Source organism: Chelonia mydas, chromosome 2, assembly GCF_015237465.2.
Source record: "Chelonia mydas isolate rCheMyd1 chromosome 2, rCheMyd1.pri.v2, whole genome shotgun sequence".
Taxonomy (NCBI): Eukaryota; Metazoa; Chordata; order Testudines; family Cheloniidae; genus Chelonia; species Chelonia mydas.
Genome location: NC_057850.1, coordinates 127,023,689 through 127,044,983, shown reverse-complemented (window position 1 = coordinate 127,044,983; position 21,295 = coordinate 127,023,689). Strand labels below are relative to the sequence as shown.

At 38.4% G+C, this 21,295-nt stretch overlaps 1 protein-coding gene across 1 annotated transcript in view; it reads right to left on the bottom strand.

The window, feature by feature from the left end:
- The window catches only part of CDH12 (cadherin 12), a 534,988-nt gene extending 520,526 nt beyond the window's left edge, over positions 1-14,462 (bottom strand). Inside the window, exon 1 of the mRNA XM_043540228.1 lies at positions 14,358-14,462. The gene's annotated coding sequence lies outside the window, so the exon portion shown is untranslated. The remainder of the gene's footprint in view (positions 1-14,357) is intronic.
- Between the last annotated feature and the right edge of the window lie 6,833 nt (positions 14,463-21,295).

Below are 21,295 nucleotides of genomic sequence, written 5' to 3'. Positions count from 1 at the left end.
GTCGACAAAGAAGGACATTTCACCAGCAAAGATGCTGAATATGTTAAAGTGACGGAACAGGAGTCTTGTTGCCACTAAAATTAATGGTGGTTGGGCGTTAAAATCTTCTTGGGCCTCTCTCTAGGTCCTCATATCCAGGCAATGTCTAAGTCTCAAAGATTCTTTCTGAATAACATCTCTAAGATACAGATTTTCCTATTCACAGCTAAAACTCTTGTCAAGCTTCACATCACCTTGTGTCTTGATTACTTCAGCATCCTTTTCTTTGGCTTTGACAAATTCAATCTCACATCATTTCAGAATCTTAATTACTACTGTCATTAAATAATTGTCTGACCCTCCCCCCCCCAAATCTTTTCTGCAACTGTGAACATGTAAAAGTCAATAAAAATAAATGTTGGAAACCCATACTTTTGCACAAGTACGAACCTTTACATCAATAAAAATCTAAAAATTGCTTAAAATAAACAGATATTAGCTAACAAAATTATTTTAAAAATAAAAATTGAATTGTGCCAAGCCTATAAATGCCATATAGGATCTGCAGTCTCTCAAATATCTGGATCCCAAGTGAGTCGATAATAGGCCCAATATCTATCTGATAGCTTTTGTCAGCCATTAATGACATAGAACCATTCCACAACTAGCTGTCCCACAGCATGGACATTCTCAAGCTTTCTTCATGGCATAGATTTGCATTTTCATAAAAAAAGATTGTCTTTGGGACACCTATCCCAAGCACAATTTTACTTGTGCTATGCACCTGTGACTACTAACAGTAAACATGCTGTAAGTATTTTAGTCTTCTGTCTGTCACGGTTTGCCATTGCCCCCTGACCTGGATCACAGGAGCAAGGTAAGACTAGTGGGACAGAAAAAATGTTGGTTACATGGTCTATACCTAAAAAATGCCCCAAAACATCTTTTGCTCCTTCATCAGCTTGTACCAGCCACAACATGGTCTGTGGAATGGGATCACAGAAAGGGTATAGCTTCAAGATTGTGAACCGAAGACACAGGCCACAAACCAAGGTGCAGAGGGAATAACTGAGCAAAATGATACTGCCCAGTTGCTGCTACTTCATTCGCAAGTCTATAACCTCTGGGTAAGCAGAAATCTTTCCTGACTGTCCTGGGAGCTATTGAGGCTCTACATGACTGGAGTTTGGTTTCTATTAGCTCTATGCCCCAGGGTCCCAATCATCCATGGAGAGGGCTCTGCTGGCTTTGTCTTCCATCTCGCCCTATTTCCTGTCTGTCTGATACCAGTACATACCGTTGCCTCCTGGGGAAAAAAATAAAGCTTTTATGGACTTCTCTCTAAGAGATACTGTGGCTCTCCCTTCTCCCTGTGCACAGCTGAAAGGAAGTAGCCTGTGGGACGAAGACAGGGAGGATGGAATCATCCCCACAACCTGCAGGGTGGGGTGTGTGTGTGAGGCTTTCTTCACTGATGGGCTGAGGCTATTACTACAACATATGACCCTGGATATAGGGAGAAAATAACAGACATAGCCTTCTCTTCTCTCCTCACTGGTTTGTAGCCCCACTGATCCAATCTCTGCATAGCCTGACTAGTCGTACCTCAAAAACGGCCTCTTTCCAATCACTCCAAAATCCAGCACACTGCTGTCAGAGACATCTGCTATGACATAGGAGTTGAGGCTCCCTTGTTCAGACACTTCACTGCCTGGCCTCCCAAACAGTGGAAGTGTGGTAGTTATGATGTGGTCAGGGCCACACACACACTCATGAGCTGGCCTATGACCCTCTCTGTAGAGAAGAGGGGACCTGAGAAATCCACTTAATCCCCAACACAAGCTACCTGTACCACATCACAATGTGGGTGAAGAGCAGCAATACAAGCTGCTCTTCTCCTCACTGCACAGACACGTAGGCAAGAAGTGGGTGCATCCTTGACTGCAATCCCCTCTTCCCAATAAAGCATCCACATAGCTGGGCTGGCATAGAGGAGGCAGGCAGCTGCACAGTGAAAAGGGATATCACAGAGCACTGGGAAAACAGAGAGTATGTTGTGACTGAGTTACAATTCTTTCCCTGCTATGCTTCTTGGACAGTGAAATTATATGTTACCCCCACTGATGGCAGATTGCTAGGGGCCAAATCCAACAGAGAGGGAACAGCAGTATTTGCTTCTTAACTGGGGGTGGGGGTGAAAACTGTATTAAAACATAGCGTAGGCAATATCCTACAGGGAGGGAGTGAACCCTTTTAAAAATGACTTTTATTTTTATTTCATTTTTGAAATGTCTTATAAATGTTTAAACTTCTCCCATCACTTTTGAATAACTATTGTGAAGGAGTGCCCATCACGCCAGTGTTTTACTGGCAGCATCTAAAGACATGTGTTATGAACGTTAGAGTTGTGGCTGATGTAATTCAAGCAAAATTACCTTATAACAAAGAAGTATGTAAAACCATGGTGTTAAATTTTAACATGATTTGACATAACTCTAATACAGAAAAGTAGTGAAACCGACAGCTAAGTAAGTCTTCAAACAAATCTTGACACTCCTCACTGTCTGCCTCCTCCTCCCTGCCCATTACCTTTCAGTTAGGCAGCAAACAATAGAGGCTTGAAGTCAGGAAAGCTTTAAATTGTTTATGCATCATCTGTAAAAGATTGTACTTTACATGCTCACAAGTTCTCTATCCCTCACCCAGCAAGAAACCACCATGGAAACTAATTTTAAAACAGGCCATGAGCTCTGAATAGCACAGTTATAGAGTCCAGTTCTCAAGTTGGATAAAATTTCCTATCAATACATAATCAATATTAAAGGATATGATATTTCTAGATGAAGGGAACATTAAGGTTACATCTTAAAATTACAAAAGCTAGGACATTAAGAGCTAACACAATACCCATGAAAGAGACTGGGTAACTGCAGAGATCAATACACAATCAATCAGTGTCCCAAACTGGTAACATGTAGGGGGAATGCCATTTTGAAGTGTGTGTCACTTTTCCTCCTCCAGCATGACCTCATGCACACGGTGTGTGTGAGATCACACTGGCAGGAGTAGGGTGGTGCACTCTTCAAAATGGTGTTCTCCATAATGTGTAATCTTGCACATATAACGCATGTGAGGTCACACCAGCTGGGCGAGGTGCTCTTCAACATGGTGCCTGCAAGGTCATGCCAGCAGGGGTATGCCCACACCATTCCCAGAAGTACAAGAATATCCCGTATTCTGGGGATGCGTGAGTAGCCACCCTAACACACAAGTCTGAAGCTGTAAATATGTATCCATGCCCACAATTCACTAGCCCTTCATTCTGAACTCATCCTGCTGTGCATTTCCATTGCAGAACTTCAACTTCTTTGGCCCTAATTTCATATTTCAGTATTTTATCAAAATGTCACAGAATAGGTGAATTGTCAGCAGAGATAAAAGCATAGTATAACAATGAATGCTGTTATTATATATGTGTCAGACTATAATGAGTATCTCTTTCTTTAATAGGCCTTTATCACATGAACATATGCAGCCAGGTTAACTGATTTTTCAGATGAATCCCAAATAAGGATACTGTAACCGTAATCAACCAAGATTTTCAGAAATTACTAGTGATTTTGGATGCCTCAATTTTCACGTGCTCAACGTGACACACTTTGAAGGAGCCTAATTTCTAGAGGGTGGGTGCTCAGCGCTTACCAGCAGTTCAAGCTCTGTAATGTGTCTCAAGCTGGGAACTCCAAAAAATTGAAACACCCCAAATCAGTAGTTGCTTTTAAACATCTTGGCCATCATTTTTCCTTTGAATTTTTATGCAGTTAAATATTTTATTTTGAACAAATATATAATCCATATAGTGCTGGACAGCGATGTAAGCCATCCACTATAAGCTTAAACAGCTTAATTCTAGAAAGGAGTTTCAGTAAGTTCAACAAATGCTTCTGTATTTGGATGCCTTATTCAGCTAGCTAGATCCTCAACCAGTGTAATGCAGAGACTTACACCAGCTGAAGATCTTACAGCAGGTTTAGTAACTGGTATTTGAAAGTGAATATAGCACAATGTTTTTGCAGCCATTGATTTCCAATTCGGAATGTCCTTGGTTTTTGGCACGTACACAATATCACCTTATTATAGTCTTTATGTATTTAATTTCCTCTTTTGGTTTATGGTCTTTCAGAGACGAAAATACATTTTACTTAGAAATATAACAGAGATGACAGATAGCCCATATCTTCTACAATAATCATTTGCCAATTTTATACATGTCTATTTTTCTTCCATAAAGTTTTATTACTATTTTTATAGCACATACTATGTACCCAATGAACCACAGACGTCTGAATCCTCATAATAGTTCATCTTGGTAATGCATATTTAAATAACTCTTAAAAGCATATAATGTACAGTAATTGAAAAGCTAGGTCCTGACCTTGCAAACAAATATATTTTTTGGTGAGTAGTCCCATTGATCCCAATGGGGGCTCAGCAAGCATGAATCAAGATTACTCATATGAGTAATGGTATGAAGTCTCAGGCTCTAAAAGGGCTCCTTCACCTATTGTACCAACTGTCAATATCAGTTAAAATCAGTGCAGTCTTGGTAAATTCTCATGTGCAAGGCTATTTCAGTGAATACAAAGTGGTCAAACTACAGGAGCACCACTGATGCTTTCAGACACCCCAAAAGGGAATAGGCTATTTGTGCTACACTTAGAAATGCTGCGGGTGAAGCAAGTTTACATTATTTTGTACATGAAATGCAACATAGCAAATTACCTTATTTATATGGCATCAGTGTGCAAGAGCACTTAACAAACATGCAAGAAGACAAGGATCTTGCCCCAAAGAGCTTACAATTGATATCACCCAGGCAGACGGGGCGCTTTCAATGGATCACTATCTTGCAGGACCACAGTCTAAAGAACATATACAACAATGTTTTTGTTTGTTTGTTTGTTTTTTAAAGCATACAAAGAACTGTGGCAAGGGATAATGCATGCTTCAGAAAAAAAGTTTTAAAAGGGTCAATGTTGGGAGACCATGATCCATCATTCCTATACCACTGGTTTGAATCCTGTCCAACCCTGGACTGTCACTAGCTAATAATTCTTCCACAGCATGTATGAAACAAGATTCCGTCAGTATAGACCTTAATTAACTGGACTAATTGGCAATGACAGCAGAGAGATCATGAATGGATATTGAACTATCCTCTCATCCCTAAGCCATTTCCTTCAAATCAGGACTGAGGCACATTGTTAAGAGGAGTTTGCACTACCCCTGACTGTACTGTCTGTGTTCAGTAACATGATACTCTACATTCCAAGGCAGTCAGAGTTTCGCTGGGCTGGTCCACTGACCCCTTGGACTCCTCCTCAAGGCAGTGGGCAACATCCAGGTCCTTGTGACTTGCACCCCCATTCTTGTTTTTTCATGTTTTGTCCATCTGTACTTAGTTAAGTCTTGGTACTATGGCCGCTTTCTCCTCTAATGAGACAGCCTTCAATGGGGGGGAATCTGTCCATCAATCCCAGAATGTAAATAGGCTTTTAAATGCACTAAGGAATAAAAAAGGGTCACAAACAGAGGGATTGTTTCCTATGAATAGAGCAGTGGACTGAGACTCAAGACACATGGGTTCTGTTCCTGGCTCTGTCACTGGCCTGCTGTGATCATAGGCAAGTCATTTTACCCCCATGTGCCTCAGTTTCTCCTTCTATAAAATAGGAATGATTTTGACCTCCTTTGTAAATTTCTTTGTAATTTAATGATGAAAAACATTAAGAGCTAAGTATTATTAACTATTATTATTAATAATAATCAAATCAGTTGAAAGTTTTCACACAAAAATCTTTTCCCTATGAAAAATTGCCATTTAAAAAAAACCCTGAACTTTCACTCCAGAATTGCCAATATCTTCAAAATTTTCAATTTTCCCATACATTTTCATCAATTTCTTTAATTGATTTTTTAATTAAAATGGGTTATTAAACATTTTTATTTACTGAAAACATTGTTTGGGGGTAAATGAAAATGTTTACTTAGAATTTCAAAGTTTTCATTTACTGAAAATATTGGTTTTTTTCAGTAAATGAAAAGGTTCATTAATAGTTTCAAACTATTTCAATACAATTTTGTTAAAATAGATACAAATGTTACAAATTTTCATGAAATATGGGTCCAATTCAGCCCTGGGAAACAGACATATTTGAAATTTTCTGCAAAACTGGTTTACTATTTTCTGCCCATCTTTAGGGAGTAGATAGAGAAGTTTTGGCAAAAAGTGTCAATTTTTGGAAACTACAACCTAAAATGGAAATATTTTCAAAAACTGGAAATGGAGTGGTCTAAATTTTCAGAAACAACTAGAAATTTTCAGACATTTTAAGGGGCTCATTTTCAAAAAGTGTGAGCACCCACATTCTGTAAACGGCTTCTTTAAAGTGACTGAAGTTGGGTTTTCAAGTTTTGAAGTACTCCAACCCATTAGCCACATTTGAAACGTACATATTTGTTTTTATGCGTGCGTATGTGCACAAATCAAACTCAATCTTAGCCATGGATATGTAACCAGTACCCCAGTGTTGCACGTGCATACATACATATATAATCACGCTTACATGCATATTTTGAATCCATCAAAGTGTTAAAGTTATTGTTTGCATATATCTATAGAAAAAGAAACCACTGAAAAGGAAAAATAAACCAGCAGAGGGAGTACAAGTTAACTAACAATCTGACTTGAAGATGAGCTCTGTGTGGCTCAAAACGTTGTCTCTCTCACCAACAGAAGTTGGTCCAATAAAAGATATTACCTCTCTCACCTTGTCTCTCTAATCTATTTAATGAATTATGCAGTCATAACTGATTACATGATCCATAATAGCACTATCAAACAAGGTAACAAAGGAGTCACAGACACCTTGGTCTGTATTCTATATGAGTGAGAGAGAAATCATTTGCCATGCTTTCCAATAAGAAAGGAGAATATTGGTAGGGGAAAAAAAATCAAGTTTGTAAGAAAGCATTTCCAAGCATATAATTGAAAAAGAAATCTAAATAAAAAAGGTATAAAAGCGTTTTAGCATCTCATTAACTACATCATTGTTGTCTAACGTACCAGATACACAAAGAAACGTCCACATCCATCGTCTCCATTATCGAGCAGATACCCAGTGAAATATCAATATCCTAGGGGAACACTGGCAATTAAATTAACACCTGTGTATTCAGAGAAAGCAAAGGAATGGTCATCTTTTTTTAAAAAAAACAAGTATTCCATTATAGGGGAAAAAGTGAAGTCAAACACAATCTGTTTGGATCATCAAAGAATATAATTACTCATGAATGAGGTAAAAATGGTTTTATGTGAAGCCTTTAAAGTCTTGTATTATTCTATTTTTGGGAGGGGGAGAGAGCAAGGTTCAAACTGAGCTGGCTTGTAGCATTTCAGCAAACCAACAGTCTGATGACTGTTATCTTCTGTTTCAAACCCTAGGATTTCTTTCTTTGCCTTCCCCCCCGCCCATTAAGTCTTTGCAAAAAATAACCAGCAAATGTTAACTAAGTGTAAAGCGGAGATGTCTGCCTGAGTCTGAAGAGAGCGTAAACAATAGCTCAGAAAGTTTTGAATGGCCCTTTATTCATTTCAATGCATTGTTAATTCTGAAGCTGAATGATGATGACACTTTAAATGTCAACACTGGCCTATTTCACTGCTGATCAAAGTACCCAAGAAAGAAGAGAGAGAATGTGATTTTAAAGATATACAGTGAGCAGAGTTTTTTTCTAAGTGGAGCTTAGGAGAACACCACTGCTCTCCCCCCTGCCCCGCCCCGCCCCCCTCAAAAATGTTGCTGCTTTTAGCACTTTACATTATTCTCTTTCAGTGAAGCTCAGCAGTTTATTCAGAATCATCAAGCTGTGCACACAACTAGCTTATACTACCACTAATCCACATTACCCGCGTCTTGACTCACATCCCTTCTATTATTCATCACACATTTGTTATACATTGTCTTAAATTAGTCTGCAAGCTCTTTAAGGCCAGGACTGGAACGAGTGAAATCTTTTGGAATTGCACCCATATCTGTTTTCCCCTCAAAAATGAAAATGTTAGAGAGACCATTTTATGTGATGATTTATTTACTGCAGCTTTATAGGTCCGTTGTTCGATTTAGTTGTTTGTTAAAAGAAAACTCCAAAGTAAGGAAAGGGAGGATTTTTTTTTCTTTTCTTTCCAAATATCTCTCACTTCTTGAGGGACAAAATGAAAAAAAAAAAAGTGATGAAGGGAAAAAAGGAAAAGGAGAATGGGGAAGAATAAAGGGGAGAGAATAAGGAGAAAAACAACTGGCATGTCTACTATAATTGGTGTGTGTGATTTCTGCCCACGTAGGCATACCTGCGCCATCTTTAATCTAGCTAGAGTGAGTACCAAAAGCAATGGAGCTGTCGGATTACAAGATTCAGCCTGGGCTGCCCACCTGGGACCCCAAGTGCGCATGCAGCGAGCGAGCCTCTTCTGAAGCCCATAGTGCTGCAGCTTCACTGCTATTAGTGCCCTAGGGAGATTAAAGCTCGCTTGGGTATGCAGCATGTGCAGACAATCACACCTCGGACTGCAGTGTAGCCAGAGGGACAATAATTAAGGTGCTCACTAATTTTTTGGAACAAACAAAACATACATTTTTGACCAGCTCTAATAGGGACCCCATCTTTTTATGTGTTTGTATGGAGTCCAACATAACAGGGTCCCCATCCTCAGGGGAACACCTGAGAGTGCTACCACAATACAAATGCTAAATAAACCTGCAGTTAATGTAATGATCATCAACAGGTAAAGTATTTTGTGGATTGATTCTTTGAAATAAAGAGTGAACTGGAGGATCAAGGTCTCAAACCCTCCTACCAGAGAAGTGGTGCTGTGGTAGCCAGTTCCTTTTCAATATGAGCTTTTAATCCTTTTACTCATTTTATTGGAAGCCAGTTACCAAATTACAAAGACACAGACAGTGAAATAAACAATAATAGCAATGAATTAAGGATAGACTGAGGATAGACTGAGATCTGGAGAAGGGGGAAAGAAGATGACTCAATATACACAAATCCACAATGGTAAAAAAATAAAACCCTGAAAAAAAAGCTGAACCAATCACATGAACTACAACAGAAAACACTGATCTTTATGCTCAGATTCAAAATGCTAACTCAGATACAACCATTTTTTATATATTTGCCCGATAGATAGACCCATGGGACAAGATTTGCACAACTGGATGCCTAAAGTTGGGCTATAGAGTCCATATTTAGACTCTTTAAGTGGCCAGATTTTCACAAGTGCAGAGCACTAACAAGCTCCCAGTGAAGTCAATGGAGATACACCAGGAACTAAGATGGCCATGGTATTAGCCCAAACATTGGGCTCAAACTGTTTGAGGTCTTTCAAGTTCTGCATGATTATTTTTAAGGTTATGGAGAGAAGATTATCCAGGACTGTTTTCAAAGATTTATCCCTCCTACTCTCAAAGTGGCCTTTCATTTCTTTTGAAGCTCTGGCTCATGGTTTCCAGGAGAACATTATTTATGGTGGGCCCAATCATTCTTTTCCAAAAGAAAAGCTGATTCATAATTTCAGATTTTGAAATCACAGGTCATGAACTAGTACCCCTTGAATTCCAGAAAGTTGCATTGAAGGCTATGGGCCTTAAACAACAATATCAAGCAGTATGAATGACACAGATGTGCAACCCAAATGATAAATGACCTCACAAATAACCTCAATACCTGCTTACTCCCATACCCAACCTTTCTTATACACAGACAAGGGCTCTCAGAGCCAGTGTTGGCACCATAAGACTTCCCTTAGGACTCTAATGACCTTAAAAGGCAACCCACAAAAGCACCCAAAAGGTCATGGAAAGCCTTCTTAAAGGTCTTGAGGGAAAGAGGAGGAGGAAATACAGTCCCAGGAAACATCTGATAAGACATAGAGGTGAAGGTTGTTTATTTCCCCAGGCAAAAGATATCTAAGATCTTGGAGGAAGAGTTAAGTTGTTTGGGCAGAGGGAATGCAACATAGGGTAAGGGGTTCTGTGATCTGAGAGTGGAGCCTTGGGATAGGTGGAGGTGAGTGTTATACTCTGTTTTAAAGGTCCAAATATTAGCCACTATTAAAACCTCAGAACCTAACTACTGCATTAATCACATGTGCCTGCTTATCTAATACTTAATACTCCCAAATACTTGGGGAAAAAGCCCAGCTGTGATCACACTGGAAGGAAATATCTGCATCTTAGACCGGGGCTCCCTCTCAGGGGATAGAGCAGACACACATATCTATCTACAGTGACATCATTAGAAGCCTGAGAAAAAAATCAATAAATAGTAACTTCAAAGCTGAGGAAACTGTGGTGGAAGGGGAAGCAAGAATGAGACTAAGTAGTGTCAGACTTCTTTACGATTTGACATCAAATTTCTCAAGTGGCTAAAAGTTTTAAAATGTGAAGGGACACGGACAACTTAAAAAAAGAAATCATATTTGTTTTGACCATTCAGAAAACAGGATGGATGAAAACAAAATAATTTGAGGCTATGTACAGTTGTGGGCCAATATTTGCAAAAGATATGCCCACATTTACATTTTAAATCCATATTTAAGCACCTAAATATATGACTTGATTTTCAAAAGAGCCAAGCACCAAATGCACAATGACTTCAATGGGCACTCTTGAAATCAGTGGGTGATGTTGGGTGCTCAGCACTTTTGAAAATGAGGCCAACTAACTTAGGTGGCTAAATAGGGAATTAAGAGACTAACTAGGTATTATAAATCTTGGCCTTGAAGCCTTAAAACTCCACCTTTCCTGTGAACGATTTCCTGCTTACCGCATGAAAGCCATTGAATAACACAGAGTTCCTGTGAAGAGGAGAGACAAATCCTGCAGGAGAAGAAGTGGTTTAGGACTCCAGGACTACAATGTGTGAATTCTATTTTTGCTTAAGTTCTTGTGTATTAAATCTAGCTTCCACAGAAGGAAATAAAACAGAAAACACCAGTATAGCTTAATGGGAAACAAACTACCATCAGACCCAGACTTCCCTTATAGTTTTTTTTTTCTTGATAGAAAGTGCTCTTATTAAGTGTTCTTTTCATACGTAGGAACTCTTATTAAATCAACTTAAAAACTATTTTTCCTGCTCTCTTCCCAGAAGGCACATGCCACTGCTAATTGAGAGAAGCTTTTAAAAAAATTGACACCCTTTATCCCTGAACAAAGATTACATGCACACTAAGTTGTAATCCTTAGCTTTGCAATATTGCTTTACGAGGTTAAGAAGATGAATGTTCATTGCTTTTAATCCCCACCATGATTTATGAGGCTCTGGGTATCCTTTCCCCAGAGCATCTACAACTGTGTGGTTGTTCCGCCTGCTGCTTAAATTACAGAGACATCTGCAAAGTAAATTATGGATTGTTGTCTTACAGCCGAGCTGCCTCTTCGTCTCTCCTGCAGTATTTCTTTGATTGTAACAAGAGGATTTTACATTTTTACTTGTTTGTTTACTCTGTTTGTTTCTCCCAGAGTGTGTGATATTATGATGACCTGGATTACTGCCTGTCATGCTAACTTTCAAATAACATTACTACAGCTGTAAAAGCCTGCGAGGGTGGTAAGTGGGTGGGAGCTGAAATCACCCTGCCTTTTTTTTTAAAGCTCTTCAGCGTTCACAAATCTGGAATTGATTTTCCTAAACTTAACTGAGAATTCTGTGACCAAAAGAAACACTTGAATGTTCTGCATCTATAATGAATACACAACAGTGTTCTGTTGCCCTGACTGATCTCAACTATTATTTCAAGATTAGAATTTCACACACACCCCCTTATACTCCCACAAATAAATGTAGTCCTATATCAATGCATATGCACATATTATATGCTTGTGTATGTTCAGATGAGTATATACATATATAAATGAATCTATACCACACAGTGAACATTTGAAACCTAGCTGTCTAAATTCAGGCATCTAAAAGCTACATTTGTACACCTAAATAAGTGACTTAATTTGCAAAGATGCTGAGCACCTGTACGCCTTTGATATGACAGTTGTGGATGCTCAATAACTGACAAATAGACACCTTGTTTCAATGGCTAAATATTGATTTATAGGCTAATTGTAGGAATAAACATGTTGGAAATTTGTTATGGTGAATATACAAATTTGATGAGCTTCTCCTAGTATGCTTAAGGGGACTGAGGTACACAAGCATTCAAATCTCTAGTGAAAAGATTACTTCAGTTTTGCTTGCAAATAAAATGCTGGCAATCTCCATGCTGAAACAGCGAATCGCACTTCCCCCCTCTTACTTGTTCTTTATATTTGTTATCCTTTGTGGATGATGAATCATGATTCCTGATGATAAACATGCACTGTCAAGTCTTGACACAAACAGCACTAGAAAAATGTCTAGTGCCATGTTGTCTGCCAACATTTCCTAAGAGGCATGATTTGTAATTCCAACTCTAATCCCACTGTCAAAAAATTAAGCAAGCAAAGTGAAAGCCACACAGTAATAGGTTATCTAGGGCATTCTCATGAGGCAGGAAATGTATTTTCAACAGCTGATAGCACAACATGCTCCTGGAACACAACTACCAAAGAAACTAATCAAGATGTTGATGTCACTAAAAATCAGAATCTTAAATTATGCATCAGGAAAGAGAACCATCAAGTTATGAGACCTCGGTATTATATCACCAGGTCTGTTTTGATTTGACATACACAACACTGTCCCATGAGGAGACACACATAGTAGAGACATGTGCCAATTTTATTATATTGCTCTTCACAAAGTATTCTAAATGGAGATAGGGCTGAACCAAAATCAGGGTTCCGGACAGTCCCAAATTTGCAGTGTTTGAGATTTTTCATCAGAATGTTGTGGCCCAGACTCACCTGTGAATTCAAAGTATTTTACATACTACATACTGTGCATACAGAAGAATTATTGAAATGCAGCTGCCTCAGTGGCAGAATGTGGCACCTGTAACCCCATTACCACTCAACTCTTTAGGCCAGAATGTGAAGTACATCCTATTGAATGGTAACTATGAGAGTTTTAGGCGTACAGAATGGCATTACAGAAGATGGAGTTTGGGCAGGCCAGCAGGACGAATATCTTACTGTGAAGACAAATACAAGGATTATTTAATTACCAAAACCATCAGGACCTTGGTTTTGCATCCCATCCAAATGATGGCACATCCAACATCACATTGTCCCCAGCACTATGCTCGGACTGTGATCTAGTACTGCTTCAGAGGGAAGATGGACACCTATTGAATCACCAACACTACTGCCCTCTTCATGTAGGCATTCCTTGAAGTAATCCATCCAATGCTGACTTGGTTCAATCTTACTTTCCTCATTACATTGAAAGGAAACACAAACCAAGGTGGTATGACTGCATATATCCCACATTACAAATGTAACTCAACTCCCCCGCCCCCTTTTCAGAATGAATTGTTCACTAGACCAAATGGCTCATCTAAATTGATTGTCATCTCCTGCGGATTGAGATGCAGACTCCAAATTTATTTTGATTTCACCTTCAGAGTGTATAATATAACTGCCATCACACATATGACAGCAGTGCTTAAAACCAGCTACCTCCATCTGGTCTAAACTTTAAGTAAGCATGGAATATTATCAATGGTTCTTGTTCCCCAGCATTAGATTCCTGACATCAATAAAGGAAAAGAAGCTTGGAGTTTGATTCCACAATTGATCTAGACAGTAGCATATTAATATTAATAAACATGAGGGAGCCTGTGACATTGTCTTCCTTTCCTCTCTAAAAGAGCTTTTACTGAGGTATGACTTTGAAATGAGACATATCTCATTTGACAAAAGTAATACCCTGCAATTACGAGAAAAAAAAAAACATTATAAAAGTGAAGCTCGCAAAGAGAAAATGGATTTCTGTCCTTTAAGAGGCACTGAGTAGGCTGTAAAAGGACTTTCATTTCCTCCAATCTGCATGCAAATTGAAACAGTCTGAAATGCATGACATACAGTACAGGCATCTGTAAATATAATTCCATGAGCAGAACGGGTGACTTGTACGAGACTCTGGTTTGGACAGAATATTTTTTTTGAGACCTGCACCAAACACTCTATAATTTCTGGATTCTTCTTCCTTGATTTTATGTGGCAAAAACTGGTTCAAGTTCATATACAAACAAAATTGAAAAAGATACTGTATTTTAAACTACAAATTAAATGGATTTGTTTTAGAAAGGATAATTTCATTTAGCACTGGTTTTCAGTAGGTGATGCAGAGATCTATAAAATAGAAAGATCTACCTGTGATTATGGTGCCACATGATCCAAGATCTTAGAGAAGTACAGTTAAGTCCTTAGCTGGCCTCATTCTCCAAAGTCATCACTTGATTCGTCACTAAAATCTGCCAAAGCAAACATACAAAAGTAAAATATTTAACGTCAACAGTTTAGGCTTATGATTTGAATGCATGAAGAAACATAAAAAGTATCTGATTAAAAAACTCAGTCCTATGGAGGGGGCAAACAAAAAAAAATTACAGCAGCATTTTTTCTCTGGATCTTGATGTACAGTAAGTGTGAGGGGGAGTGGCTCCTTGAGGTATATGAACCTCCAACTGAGAAAACATGCAGAAACACTGAAGTGCCCATTTTTCTAGCAAGCTGCCTAAAAACCTGTTGGATTTCTGTTGCCAGTGCCCATTAATGAAGATCATGATGCTAGGAAACCTGTCATAATTTGGATTCACTGTTATGGCTGTATTTCCTTCATGCCAACTATCATTCATCTCAGCATGAAAATAAACATACAATGATTTCTCCAATGGATGACACAGTGATGACATGAGTTAATTGCATATTTAGTGTGAAATGCTGTGTTACATTCTGATTGTTTTGAAGTTAAACTGTGTAACCACCATGGTTTACTTCAGAATCACATACTGACTTAACAAGTGCACCACTGGACTGAAGATGTAATTAAAACAGCCTATAATGGGGTAAGTAACACAGCAAGGCCAGGTAACTGACTCTCATTTTTTGGAGCTTTGGCTTCAAAGCTGAAAGAATGAATAGGTCACGAGTGAAATACTTCAGATAGTGTCTTATGATTACTATAGGATTGACAATGTGCTTAGTATTGTAAAAAACAGTGCCCACCCCTGAGATTTTGATGATCTAGAGGACAGAGAAAGACAGACAAGTCACATTGGTAAATGTAGAAGAAGTTACCCAAGATATCTGTGGATAACATTTTTAAATAACATACAAACTGGCCACTTCTGCATAGGCGTATTCCAATACCAGAAAAAAAAAAAGATGGTCATGAAGGATAAGGCTTAAGTGGCTTAGTTGAGTTGTGGGACATTCATAGCCCCATCCCAAACTGTGCCTATTGCTAAGCAAGGATATCAGTTTCTCACTTCTATGACCACCACCTTCTTAAAAGTCACAGAGTCACACCCCCAAGAAGTTAGAATTATTTCACTCTATAAATCAATAAACAGTGTAGTGATGACCAAATAGCATAAGCACCAAAATGGGGAAGTTGACATCGTTTTCTTGTGGGGAAAAAAAAAAGAAACCAGGATAACCACTGGAACTTCTTAAAGGCACTGGCAACTGACCAACTCTACTACTGTTCCGCTCCTGCGCTGTAGTTTATCCTTATGTGACATTTGATGTGACGCTAATCACTTTCACTACATTACCAATACAACAAGAAAGCTCTGGGGTAAAATCATGGTACGGCAGAAGTCAATACTATTGACTTGATCAGAGTAGGATCCTTCATCAATTGCTTGTTCAGTTGTTAGTGCACTGGAGTCTCTGAAGGAAAATGAAATGAAAAACAAACAAAAAAAGAGAAACGGAGAACAGAAAGGAGTAGAAAAGAAAAAGAAAATGAAACAAATAAACAAACAAAATCAACAAGAAATAAGGCTGAGAGGAAAATAAGGAAAGACTGTGAATGCCCAGATGAAAAGGGGAAAGATACAAAGAGACAGAAGTAGAGTTGAGCTGACAAGCAACTTTTCAACCTCTACCTTTGGTATCCCATGGAATTTTCATGTTAGATAATGTGGATTACTAGATTACACTGTCCATCAATGCATGTACAATACTGGCATAAACACGAACACAGCAAAAATAGCTAATCTATGCATACAGATATATACAGCAGTGGTTTTTAACCTGTGGTCTGTGGACCCCTTGGGGGTTCACAGACTATGTGTAAAATTTCCAAAGGGGTACACACCTCCATTCACAATTTTTTAGGGGTCTGCAAATGAAAAAAGGTTGAAAACCACTGATCTATAATATAAGCAGAAAAGAGAAGTAAACTATCACAGAGCTATCTATATTTAAAAATATGCATTTTATTACATAGCTGTCTAAGACAGTAGAATGTTAATTATGCATTTATAAATCCAAAGCCTAATTTTGCAGTCCTTACTCAGGCTATATTCCCATTGGTTTAATCAATGAGCCCATGATAGTCAATCCATCTTCTGTGTATGGGTTATCAATACCATGCCATTTAAACAAAAGCTAGCACCAAAATGTCCACTGGCTTCATTGGAAACAGGATTGGGTCCCAAATGACTTGTTTGTAATTTTGTATGCCATGTTATTGTTGTTGTCATGTTGGTCTCAGTATATTAAGAACACAAGTTGGGTGAGGTAATATCTTTTATTGGACCAACTTCTGTTGGTGAGTGAGACAAACTTTCAAGCTTAGATGGAGGTCTTCAGTTCTGGGAAATGTACTCAGAGTGTCACAGCTAAATATGAGATGGAACAGATTTAGCTGTGAGTATGTTTCCCAGACCTGAAGAAGAGTTCTGTATAAGCTTGAAAGCTTGTCTTTCTCACCAACAGACATTGTTCCAATAAAAGATATTACCTCACCCACCTTGTTTGTAATTTTGGCATTAACTTATAACTTCTAATGAAACTTCAGTTTATTTGGCCTGGTAGTGTTCACTTAAGAGAATAAATTCCCTTCACTGCAGGAAGTGCTGGGTGAAATTCTAGGAACTGTGTTATGAAGGATGTCAGACTAGATGACCAGAGATCCCTCCTTCTTTCAAAAATCTCTGAATCTAACGTAAAAAATGTAATAGAAGAGCCAAATCTAGAACTAGTCAGAAAATACCAATTTGTGGAACCCAAAATGTTCTCATGGAAACACAAGTGCTTGGAAACCATGAGAATCTTGCCTCTAACCTAGGTTTGACTCCCAGCCCTGCAGCTGATCTCAGGGTTCCTCAGGCCGAGCTCTCAGGGTAGCTGGCTTCTCAGGTTCCACAAGTTGGGCAGTCCTAGTGAGCCCACTGGTCCAGGAGTTTGGAAGCCATGGGATCTATGGCCCTGGGGCAATGTGCATGACTGGGCTGCCCCAGAGTCATGGACCCTGGGGTCCACAAGAGCTGATTTAAATGATTCTTGTGAGATTCAGTGCTTCCCAGTAGCAAATAGCAGCAGTGAACCTGACATGCATCATGTCAATTTCACTGAGCAGCTCCTTTCAGAATCATTGTTTCTGTGTTTCCAAAACAAAAATATTTTTGAATGTCCTCTTCATGGAACATTTCAAAATGACAATTTTTCTTGAAAACTGGAAGTTCCAAATTTCAAGCACCTCTCGCCAAGTCCTGCTCATTTTGCTCATGAGACATCCTATTGACTTCAATGTTAAAGCAAGAAAGATTTGGATATCAAGTTTTTACTCCCAGAAAAAAGAAAAAAAAACTCAATTTGGCTTTTCCTTTTAACAATTTACTGGTGACCCTGCAGAATTCTCTAACTCATATTAAAACATGAACATGTTTAGGAGAAAGTAAAAAAGAAACCTTCAGAATCTCTTTGTTTCTCAGAATCTGCCTGATAGAAAGCGTGACAAAAAAATCCTTTGATCTGTCTACTGTAGTTTTGCCTTTGCCGGCTTTACATCCAATCTATTGCAACATGCGCGCGTGTGCACACCCACACGTCCAATTTTCACTTTCACCTTTCCTCTGCAGTCAGAAGTCATCAAAAGTTCTCCTAACAAATTTATACGGTAATATTATAAACTTTTTTCTCATCATGTCACTGTCATGTGCTATTGATCTGGGCTTTGTATCAGCAATATTAACTTCCTGAATCAATAACTCTTGATATCAGTTAAAAACAGAAGTCAAAAATTTTGCTTAGGGTTACACACACTGCACTGTTCTTAAGAGATACTGTAGGTGCTGATGTGGAACATGGATATGTGTATTAATATACAAATGAATATTATAATACTGGAATTTTGAAAGCCAGAAATATCTAGATTTTTAGTATTAACATTGAAAACCTCTATTGGTTTAAATTATTTTTAACATACAGTGAGAGCATGGTCCCATTTGTTTTCTGCTTAGCAGTTTCTACTGAAAAATACCGACAACTGGAAAGAGATGAGAGTGATTTATATTGCCAAATAAATACTTCTTTGGTATTGTAGTACTGATATTGTTATTAGTTACATTGATTTAATTTAAAAAATCTTGTCTCCAACTATTCAGTTTGCCTAGCTGGAGGAAAAGACGAGCACATACAATATGATGTATGGTTTGGTTTTATCATCTAGTCTAGACTGTGACTTAGAACTATGCTGCTTGAATACACCAGAAAATACTCATGACCACAGGGAAGTTTAGAAAAACATTTACAAAACAAAATTAATACTGTCAAGATTGTTATCCCTCAGGAAATTGAAGGAGAAATCTTGTTGAGCCAAATGATATAGAACCTGCATACTTGGAAGAACAGTGTGCTATTTGAATTTGAAATATTTTTTAAAACAAGACAATTAACTGGAGGTCATCTACCTTAGACTAGATTAAATTACAGTTCTCTACTCTATCCTTTTTGCCTGATGTATCTGGAACTCTACTAAAGCTTCTAACAATTAATGAGAGCTGGAATACATATTCAGGATATACACTATAACAGAATAAATGGCTAGAGATTAGGGATGAGCAAAAATGGGGACCTCCAATCAGTACCTTTTTGGTTGAATTCCTTGACACATACCACCTACAATGGTTGCAGATTGGAAATGAAATTGCAAGAGGACTGTTTCCTTGTTTGAATGAAAACCAAATATTACATAAACTACTATTATTTAAAATATTATACTCCAGAATGGTGTAAAACACATTCGAACTCATGATCTTGTATGTCTGCCAACAGCGCTGGGGAGATGGATGTCCCAGACAATGGCCTGTGACTGTTGGCAGGTATCTACTCCACAGTTTCTGTTGTCTCCTCCTCTCCAAGATAAAACAAAAAAAACTAGAGCCACCAGCTTTTGTATTCTAATGCTTGGTCCTGAACAGCCACAGCATGGTGCATTAATTAAGACAATCTCCATACATGAACAGCCTGCCAGGTGTTATGGGAAGTGAAGTGGCCATATGTTCCAGACACTTGAGGACAAACCAAAATAGGCTTCAGCAATGAGTGTTTAGAATGATCCTCAGAAGGGAGTTACAGTACACAGGAACAGAATGAGTGGACAGAGAAAGTTTATGTTGATTCCCATATATAAAAGACAGCTATCCAAGAGAGAAAGGAAGAAGGTAGATTATTACTTTTAGCCTTAATCTTGCTGTTTTTGAAGTCACATAGACCTGGCTGCATTCTTAAAGTTAAAGTCAAATCTGACAAACAATAGTATCCTGTGCTTCAGATCAGGGACTTCAGAACTGGAAAATAAGACTAGATAAGTGAGGTATGAATAATCCAAAAGAATGATCAACACATACTGGGATATCGTCAGTCTTACTGTAATCAAACAAAGGGAAAAATACACACACAGAGAACCTATCATAATACTCCTGCACGTTTAGGAGACCAGGCACATTACTGTTGTAAATTCAAATAAATCAAATAAAAAATCATTATTGGTGAATGAGTGACTAGGAAATACAATCTCATAAAAGATATGGACCTATGAATAATGTAGATTAAAATGACCTTGCATTGTTTGATTATAGGTACATATAAATATATTGCACTCTGGTTGGATTAATTATTTATCGAGCAATTCACTTGTCTACCTCTTAGATGCATTCAGTTCTGCTCTATTATTTGTGGGACTGGCATTCCAGCTTTCTTTCTTTGTCAAGTCCATTGTGCACCAGCATGTATTCTTCATAAAGGAAAGACTTTCAACTAAGGTAAAGATGGTCGTTTTGTACCCATCACACTTATGTGCCAAATCAGTTGAGGACAGACTATGATCATAGACTGAAAGGCTTTTCCCTCCCTTACTTTACTAAAGCACCATCTTGAGACCGATCTTATCTAACACTGCCATTTAATGACTTTAGCATAAAAAGTGGAAGTGTACTAACAAAATTTGCAGGTGACCCAAAGTTGGGAGGTACAGTGCCAATATGGAGGAGGACTGGAATTTCAAACAAGAACATTTGGATAACTTTGAGAACTGAAGTAATAGAAATAGGATGAAATTTAATAGTGCAAAGTGCAAGGTCATGCACTTGGGGACTAACAACAAGATTTTTGACTATAAGTTGTGAACATATCAATTGGAAGCAACAAAGTGGGTGCATTGGTCAAATCACAAGACAACTATCAGCTGCTAATCTGATGTGGCTGTGAAAAAGACTAATCCAATCCTAGGATGCATCCAGTGAGGTATTTCCAGCAGAGATAGGGAAGTGTTATTGACATTTGAGAAGGAACTGGTGAGGCCTCATCTGGAATACTGTGTGCAGTTCTGGGCTCTAGTGCTTAGGAAAGATTAATTCAAACTGGAACGGGTGCAGAGAAGGGCTACTAGGATGATCAGAGGAATGGAAAACCTACCTTATGAGAGGAGGCTCATGGAGTTTAGCTTGTTTAGCCTAACCAAAGGAAGGTGGAGGGGAGATAATAGTTGGTCTCTATAAATACATTATAGGAAGAAACCCCAGCGAGGGAGAAGAATTTTTAAGTTAAGGGCCAATGCTGGCATAAGAACAAATAGATATAAACTGGCCAAAAATAAGTTTAAGCCTGATATTAAAGGAGAGAAGGAGAGTAGTGGGGGCAAAATACCTAACTTGTTTCAAGACTGAGTTTACTAAGTTTATGGAGAGGATGGTATGATGAGATTGCCCACAATGGCACAGGGCCCATCTGAAACTGCTAGTAAGAAATATCTCCAGCAGCCAGAGATCGGACAGTAGATGGGGAGGGCTCTGAGT